Source organism: Dermacentor silvarum, chromosome 6 (genome assembly GCF_013339745.2).
Source record: "Dermacentor silvarum isolate Dsil-2018 chromosome 6, BIME_Dsil_1.4, whole genome shotgun sequence".
Lineage (NCBI taxonomy): Eukaryota > Metazoa > Arthropoda > Arachnida > Ixodida > Ixodidae > Dermacentor > Dermacentor silvarum.
Genome location: NC_051159.1, coordinates 50,375,103 through 50,384,606, shown reverse-complemented (window position 1 = coordinate 50,384,606; position 9,504 = coordinate 50,375,103).

The following is a 9,504-nucleotide window of genomic DNA, read 5'->3' as shown; positions in this document are numbered from 1 at the left end:
AATATCTGTGGGCAGGAATGTGAGAATTTAGGAATGAAACGTAGCGTTAAAAATCAGGTTTTATGGTATTCAATGAAAACAGTGAATAGACAGTGTCAATACAGGGTCAGGAAATACCTCGGGTAAAAGAATACAAATACCTCGGCGTAGGGATAAACGAAGGCAATAGATATATGAAAACACAGGACAAAACAATAATAGTAAAGGGGAAGAGAAATGCGGCCATAATGAAACAAAAAGCGCTATGAGGACACATGAGGTGCTCCGGGGTGTGTGGAAAGGTGTAATGGTTCGAGGACTTACATTTGGAAATGCGGTTGTTTGCTTGAAGTCAGGGGTACAATCAGGACTATAGATGGCAACCAAAGGTCAGTGGGACGCCTCGCATTGGGTGCTCACGGGAAGACTATAAATGAAGCTGTGCAGGGTGATATGGGCTGGACCAGTTTTGCAGTGAGGGAAGCGCAGAGTAAAATTGATTATGAAGAACGACTGAGGAAAATGGAAGAAAGTAGATGGGTTGCACGAGGGTGTTCAGGTATTTGTACAGGCAAAACATTGACTCACAGTGGAGGAAAAAAACTAGGAAGCTTACCAGCAAATACCCGACTGGTAGAGTAAGTAACATGGCAACAAAGAATGTCAAGCGCAAATTCAGAGAGGCTGAGACAATCTCATGAGTGGCGGCAATGGAAAAGAAACCTTCTATGAGTAACTACTCAAGAGGAAAAAAAATGAAATCAGGAAAGAAACAGTATACGATAACTCAAAGAGAAGCTCTTTACTTTTCGAAGCGAGATCAGGATGCCTTAGAACGCGCACTTATAAAGCGAGGTGCCATAAAGAAGAAGTATGTGCTTGCTGCGGTAAAGCTAAGGAAACGATGCAGTATGTTCTTTTAGAATGTGAAGATATCTGCTCAGCGGTCGATTTAGGCACCTCTGGCCTCCTGGAAGCCGTTGGATTCAGTGATAGCAGGTGCATGGAAAGTAAATATGTCCGCAAGAGAGATCAATAAGAGGCGATTGGAGGTGTTTGCGTGCGTGCGTGCGCGTGCGTGCGCGTGCGTGCGCGTGCGTGCGTATGCGTATGAGTATGAGTGTCTGTGAGAGTGTGCGTGCATGTGCGTGCGTGCGTGAGTGAGAATGTGTGTACGTGCGTGCGTGGGCGCGCGTGTGTGTGCGCGCGTGTGTGTGTTTCAAAAAAAGATCGGTAGGGCATTAGGCAAGATAAGAACAATAGCTTCGTAGCACACCTCATCACCCCATTTCAAAGGGGACGCTCATAGCATTCAACCATCCATCCATCCGCATGGCTACAACAAATAAAATCACGAAAAACTGACCGAGTTGGTAATGACAGGCGTATAAGCAACGCGGAAAGAAGATGTAGGTGATATCTTATGCAATGATGCATTTTTTTCAGAGTAAGCTGTCTTAAAGCATATCGAATAAAAAAGTCACAGTTTCGCCCTAAGGGCGAAGCAATGAATGCGATAGCAACACAGCAATGTGACACGAAGTAAGGTGAGCGGCTTTGGTAGCAATATGAATTGTAGTAAACATGAGCTGATTAAGTAAGCAGGTGTGCTACGGCGTAAGTAGACCGACATGAAGAGAGACTCGATGACCACGAGAAGGCGCGTGTGAAACGGTGGTGATGATGAGAAGCGACTCCCGTGGGCAGCGCGTGCGAAGGGACACACCTGTAGCGCTGCACTGCCGATCCGGGCAGTATTGCATGTGTAGCGTGCGTTGGAAAATGTGGCCTGACTATTACTAACTGAATGAACAAGCGTGGTGTGAGCGCGCACAAACAAACATAAATAGATCACACTGAATGACCGCAGACAACGACTGTCAAAACGCTGGCAGCAAGCGCATATTGTGCCTTTTCTTTTCCGTTGGCGGTTTTCCACTCAAGCAAAACAACTTGTGGAGATGCTTCTTCGGGATCTTAACTTCGGTTTATTCAGTCGTGTGGTTCTCGGACGTTGAGGATCGACATTATAGACTACAGCCAGGAACGTTTGCCGAGACGTCTAAGGAACCTATGAAAAAAAACCCCAAAAAACTTGTTAATGTTTCTTCGTATGAACCACTCCAAACCATTACGATTTGATTTCCTTCGTAAATTTGTAAAAACGTGATTCTCTGAAGACAAATTGTAAAACTCGCGTTCGAAATTAGTGAGATCCACTTTGCATTTCCTCATTGCTTTCCCTGAATTAAAAAATAATTAAATTCTCTTTCCTTACTTTGGAAGATTGACTACTGCGCACGTTACGCATTTGATTATTTCCCTTATGATCGGTTTGTTTTGCATTTTAACTCGCTTTTTTTTGTTCACGTAATACCAATCGGTTAGCCACCCAGGTGACTCTGTGGCTATGGCTTTGTGCTGCCTCGGATTCGATACCCTGCAGCGGCCGCCGCATTCCCATGGTATTGCGCAATGCAAGAGTGATCGTGTACCGTGCACTGGATGCACATTGGGGCAAGGTTAACCGGGAACGACCCCTCTCAGCTACGACCCCTCTCATAACCTATACGGTTCAGTTTCGGGACGTTGAAACGGAGGATTTATTAACAACCGATTATTCGCTTAATTCTTACAGTGGGTTTGTGTCATTCTTGTCGGAAATTATCGTCATAATAGCAGGCGGCTCGAAAGAAGAAAAACAAACCCAATAATAAAGAGGAAGTAGAATTGGATAAAGAAATTCGAGCACCTTTTACATGGCCGTTATAGATGTAACAAGTGGCTTACGTCATAAGTATACCGGCCAGTGGAATCTGAAGAAACGAATAAATCGCTGTTCACAGTGGGTGAGAAGATACCAACCACAATCAAAGAACTCTTCAGATACGCCTGTGACGCGAATGCAAATCAAAAAGAAAGAAATTGATAGCCTCAAGGAAAGCATGCAGTACATGAATGTGGCGTTTGAAGAGCTGCGTACAGCAGAAGAAGAACCAGCAGTCTTAAAGGAAAAGAATGTCACCTTAAAGAAGCAAAAAGTCGAATTAGAACAGGCACTTTCTGCTACGCAGAAATAACTCACTGAGCTTATGCAGTACAGTAGAAACAATAATCTAGAAATAAAAGGCATTGCCCAATTGCATGACGAGTACGTCATTGCATGCTTGAAGCTGTTCAGAGAATTGGTGACAAAGTTGGAGCACAGGTTGCACCAAGTGATGTTGACGTGGTGCATCGCATGTCCTACAAAGGAGAAATAAGGAAAGAACATAGTCATTAGATTTGTTTGCAGAGCAACACGTGACAAAGGGCTCCAAGCAGCGAAAAACAAAAGGTTTTCCGCCAATGAAATCGGGTTTGTTGACACAAGTCCTGTCTACGCTTCAACGAGCGTCTTTGTCCAGATTACAAAGCGTGGCTCGGCATGACTATTGCCAGAAAGAATCAAAAGGGCCAGAAAGTTTGTGCGGTTTTCCTAATCCAAAATACTAGCTAGAAAAGCGGAAAATGCTGGCCTAGTTCACATATAGCTTCTAATTTGCCTTAGTACATTGGCTGCGAGCTACTGCGTGCTCATGGATACCGTTATGCCCGACACGATTAATTATGGCAGTTCCACGATGCAATACCTCTTCCACTGCAACGTAAGAAGATTAGACCAAAATTATGAGAAAATGATAGCGCTTATTAGCCGACCAAGTGTGAAATATGATCTTATAGAGCTATCCGAGACGTGGCTAAATGATGGTGAATTCATAAACGTTTGTGGCTATCAATTTGTGTCCCTTCCAAGGAAGTCAAGCAGCCGAGGCAGCGGCGTGGCGCTGTATATATCCTCCCGTATCACCTTTAAAAAACTTGAAAAATTTACGGAAGCAAATTTAGGAGAGCTTTAATTAATTAATTAATTATGGGATTTTACGTGCCAAAACCAGTTCTGATTATGAGGCACGCCGTAGTGGGGGACTCCGGAAATTTGGACCACCTGGGGTTCTTTAACGTGCACCTAAATCTAAGTACACGGAAATTTAGGAGAGCTAGAGATGTTGTTCGTAGAGATGCAAAATAACGTCATCGTGGGTGTCGTTTACAGGCTACCAGATAGAAAAATTCAGCCGTTTTTTTTTTTGAAAAACTAGAACGCACTCTGCAACATTTTACAATTGAAGAAGAACAAGTCATTTTATGCGGTGATCTTAATATAGACACGGGCAAACAATCAACCGCGGAGTATCAGCATATATAGCGTTTGAGAAGACCAGTTAAGATACTGAAGGACAACATCGAAACCTTATGCAAACCTCTTGCAGTAATTTTTAACCAGTCCTTCGCGATAGGTGTGTACCCCGAACAGCTTAAGATAGGGAGGGTGACACCAATACACAAAGGAGAATATCCCGACAACATAGCCAATTACCGGCCCATAACAATTTGATCATGCGTGAACACTCTCTTTGAGAAAGCGGTAGCCAAAAGAATGATTGACTTTATTACAAAATACGGTATCCTAACTCCGGATCAAGATGGCTTAAATAAGGAATACTGCACGGCTACTGCAGTAAATTTTGTGGCAGAAACAGTAAACCGTGCTTTAAACAATAAACAACTCATTATAGGTATTCCTAGATATAAAAAAGTAATTTCGATTCACTGAACCACAATATCTTGCTGTACAATTTTTTCGCAGCTATTTGACTCAGTGGACTCAGTTCGTACGGATACTTGTCAAGAAATCAGTCATAAACTTCTTGAAACAGGAGTACCACAAGATTCAGTACGCACTTGAACCGATCTTGTTTTCCTTCGTCAGCGATTACCCTCTCTCCTTGACCCACACACAAGCAGCTCTATATGCAAGTGAGACTGCCTTACCCGCTGCGGTGGCTCAGTCAGCTAAGGCGTTGTGCTGCTGAGCACGAGATCGCGGGATGGAATCCCGGCCGCGGCGGCCGCATTTCGATGGAGGCGAAATAAAAAAAAAAAAAAAAAAAAAAAAAAAAAACGCCCGTGTGCTTGCGTTGTAGTGCACGTTAAAGAACCCCTGGTGGTCAAATTAATCCGGAGCCCTCCACTACGGCGTGCCTCATAATCAGAACTGGTTCGGGCACGTAAAACCCCAGAAAGAAGAAGAAGAAGAGGGGAAGAAGACTGCCTTACTTATAGCACACCGCTCTTTTCAGGAAGCAGAACTACTCGCTTAGAAAGAACTACAAGTAACTTCTCAATCGTTTAAACGAAACAAATTAGCGCTAAATACAAAGAAAACTAAGTAGGTTATTTTCGCCTCTAACCGAAAAGTGGTACCTAAAACATGTGGTCTGTACGTTGGAGGAAATGCTTTTGAGAAGCTAAACGCACATACTTACCTTGGCGTGACTCTCGACTAATCATTCCACTGGGCAACTCATACTGATCATCTATGCAAAAAACTGAGGTTTGGATGCGTCACATTATGTTTGGCTCGAAAATTTTTCAATTTACAGGCAATCCGTATATTATATTTTAACGAATCTCACTCTCACCTAACACAATGCATAGAATCATGGGGCTACACGTATGCTTCATGTTGTTCGGTGCTTAGCATCCTACGAAGAGGAGCTGTACGAACCACTGCATCAGCGCCCAAGAACGCACCATCCAGATAACTTTTCAGAAGCCTCAACATAATACCATTTGATATCGTTAGGCAATATAAAAGCGCTACATTAGTGCACAAAATATTTTATAAGAACGTATACCGATCATTCGTCAGTTTTAATAAAACCCAGGTGTAACAATCGACAGGCGGAAAAAAAATCTTAATCTGCCGATTGTCCACAATGTTTACGGCCGTCGAACATTATCCTCTGTTGGCGCAAAAATTTGGAACAATATACCTAGCTTGAATAAATGTCTGCCAAATATTGCACCCTCGCTCAAGAGACTCGTTCTTTGGGGGAACTCCCAGTCACCATATTAATAATGTACACGCAAAAGTACTGCCGATGTTGTACACATTCCACCATTTTGTATACATTTCTGTGCAATAAAACGTTCTTCAAAAAAGAAAAAGAAAACAGAAATCAGAATGAAAAAAAGCGTAATAATCGCACAGCGCCAGCAGACAGCTGCATAGGAGCATTTGAGCATCGACAATAGGGCTCGGAAAGTTGATCGATTAGCCTTCCAATTTTGCAGTTGTTGCAGGAGCACTATACGGGCCCTGGCGGTCCCGAAAGCCTGGTCACGGGCTGTCCGAAGCGTTTTTGGCTGGACTTGAACCAGGTTCGGGCTTGAAGGCGCGGGTCCGGGCCAGACTCGGGCCCGCTCATTACAGGGCCTGAGTCGGCCCTTCGAGCACACGCGAACATTATGCATTGCATGGTTCGATGCATTCTGCGCCACGCTGAGGTGACACGTGCAAACAGCTGGCTCTTTGAATACCTCTATAGCAAAGAAAACAAGAAACCCGATGAAATTCTATTTTTTTTCTTTTCCACAAGGACGAATATTATATCCGCTTACGGAAAAATAAATCATACAAAAAAAAAACCGCTCTTTAAACCATTTCCCTGCTACCGCGCTTTTGCGATTGCACTATTACCACTCTGGATATACTATTATATTATGTTAGCGCTAACGCAGCACTACTTGTGCAAAACTACTTTCTACTTGTGCGTTTAGAATAAGGCTGTATGCTCGTGAATTCGCAGTACGGCGGAGTAGCCGCCAGTAATTTTTTCGTTACTCAGATCTAATTAATTGGCTGTAATTAATTATCTAACTCGAGAAGTACTGTCCCAATTATCAAGGTGTCAATGAGAAAAGTGTAGAGCAACATGAGATACTCCCGATACAGCTTTCTGTTGCTCAATACGTGCTACATAAAAGTGTTCTTCCGAGCGTGAAAGAAGCCCGCGAATACACGCAAAGTGCGTCGAGCGGTGAGTCACGCGGCTATTTTGCATGTATTCGCGGGTTTGTTTTACACTCGAAAAAACACATTTATTATTTACCGCTGCTGGCACGAGCGTTTATGTGCGAATAAAATGTATACTGCCAGAGAACGCGGCAGATGTACTCCATTCTAACACGCACAATTTTTTTTTCGAAGTTGACTAAGATGTGACATGCGCGTTAGAATCGAGTTCAAAAGCAACAGTGCAATTGGCGTTGTCCAAATAGCACCTCCAGGTCTCGAAGGCCGTTCATTGCCGTATCGCGGGCGCCGCAAGTTAGTCACCATTTGAGGTCTCAGACAGCGACGACGATTTGCACATGGTCCATTGTGTCTCAGGTAGTAGTAGTAGTAGTAGTAAACACTTTATTTAGGTCCTGAGAAGCTAGGCAGGGGGGCCTGCTAGCCGTTTGCTAGTCCCATGTCGAAACAGAGAGGCCGTGCCTCTCCGCTCGTTCACGGGGCCTCTGGACAGCCAGGAGCTGGACGACTTGTCTGGGATCTGTGATGGCCTTCGTCCAGTCTTCCTCTTGGTTAAAATCCTGTAACACAGGACACTGCCAGACCATGTGGTTTAATGAGCAAAATTCAGTGCCACAATCTGGGAAGAATAGATCAATGTCGGGGTGAAGCTTGCTCAGAAAGCCCCTATAGAGGGGTAGGACCCCGTCTGGAGCATGCGGAGCGTGCTAGATTGTGATCTGTTGAGCTTATGATGGGGGGAGGGATGTAATGTGATGTGACTTCGTGAAAAGTAACTAGAGGATCACTGTGGAAGAGCTCTCCCGAACTCACCCGAGACACCGTCCCGTCGCGGTACATGAAACCTCGCGCACGGTCGTGGGCTATCTCATTGGGGTTCAGGTGACCCGGTAATACGTCTGGTCCAATGTGTGCTGGGGACAAGACTATGTGATGAATAGTGTCTGAGGGGGGTCTGCCGTTGATAATCCTGGCTGCCTGTTTGGCTATCAATCCCGATGTGAACGTTCTAATTGCCGCTCGGGAGTCTGTGTACACTGTAGTGCGTGTAGTGTCAAGTAATGCGAGAGCTATAGCAGCCTGTTCCGCCACGTCGACCAACGAGGTCTTTAGCGAAGCTGCCGAGAGGAGATCTCCCCTGTCATTGACTACAGCTACGGAAAACTTGTCGGAGCTGGTGCGTCGCGCCGCGTCAACAAAGGTCTCGGTTCCGGATAAGTTCTTTAGGAAAGCCCTAGCCCTCACCAATCTTCGACCTTTATTGTGTTGTGCGTGGACGTTTCTTGGAAAAGGGTGTACAATAAAGTAATTCATTGTTTGATTATCAAGTTGCGTGGTCTCTCCCTGATTAAAACTAGGACGGTGGCCTGCCGCATCCAACAGTCTTCTGCCTGCTTTGGAGTTTGATAATCTAATAATTTGTGCTGATCTTTGTGCTTCAATTAACTCCGAAGTGGTGTTGTGCACTCCCAACTTCATGAGTTTCTCTGTGCTAGCCGTGATTGGAACGCCGAGCACCTTTTTGAATCTTTTGCGCATGAGCGCGTCTAATTTATCTTTCTCTGTTTTGGTCCAATTGAGGGCCGCGACTATGTAAATGACATGGCTCATGAGGAAAGCATGGTGAGCCTTAAGGATTATATCCTCGCCGATGCCGCCTTTCTTATTGGACACTCTCATAATTAATCTGAGAATGTTCTCCGTTTTCGTGGTGAGATGAGCTATAGACTTTGCGTTGCAGCCCTTCGAGTCTAATAAAAGCCCTAGAATTTTGATAGAGTCTACTCTAGGGATGGTATACCCATCCCTAGAGTCTACTCTAGGGATGGTATACCCATCCTTGGTACGAACGCTAATGAGCACCTGATTGAGTGGGGTGAGTCCCCTAGCACCTCGTCTAGCCTGTCTGTAAAGCAGGAGTTCCGACTTTCCAGGCGAGAGTGTCAGTCCCGTACCGTCCTGGAAAGACTCTGTAACGTCTAGAGCCTCCTGTAGAGCTTGTTCGACCGTCGCCTCCGATCCTCCGGGACACCAGATTGTAATGTCGTCAGCATATCATGCATGACCAACATAAGGAATTGGTGCAAGGCTTTCCGACAATTTGCGCATTGCTATGTTGAACAGAAGTGGTGAGATAACTGCCCCTTGGGGAGTACCCCTTCTTCCGAGTGTGAAAGACTCCGACACTGATTGCCTCAACTTTATGACTACCGTCCTGCTCTCAAGGAAGGATTCAACGAAGGAGAAGAATTTAACTCCTAAGTTCAAGGACCGGTATCTCCTTAAGGAGATCTTATCTCCTCAAGTCGATGACCTGAGTTTTGAGCAGGAGCATGAAATCCATGCGTGGAAAGCGAGGGCCTGAAAACCACCATATTGTATGGGAGTAGCTCATTCCGTTCGATATGTCTCGATATCCTGTTATGCACTACCTGTTCCGCTACTTTGCTAATGCAAGAAGTAAGGGAGATAGGGCGGAGGTTCTCCAAGCTGTGTGATTTACCTGGCTTGGGGATTAGGACCACTGTGGCCTTTTTCCAACTGTCCGGTACGACACCCTCCTCCCATACCCTGTTTATCTCCTTCACTAAGGAATGAATGGC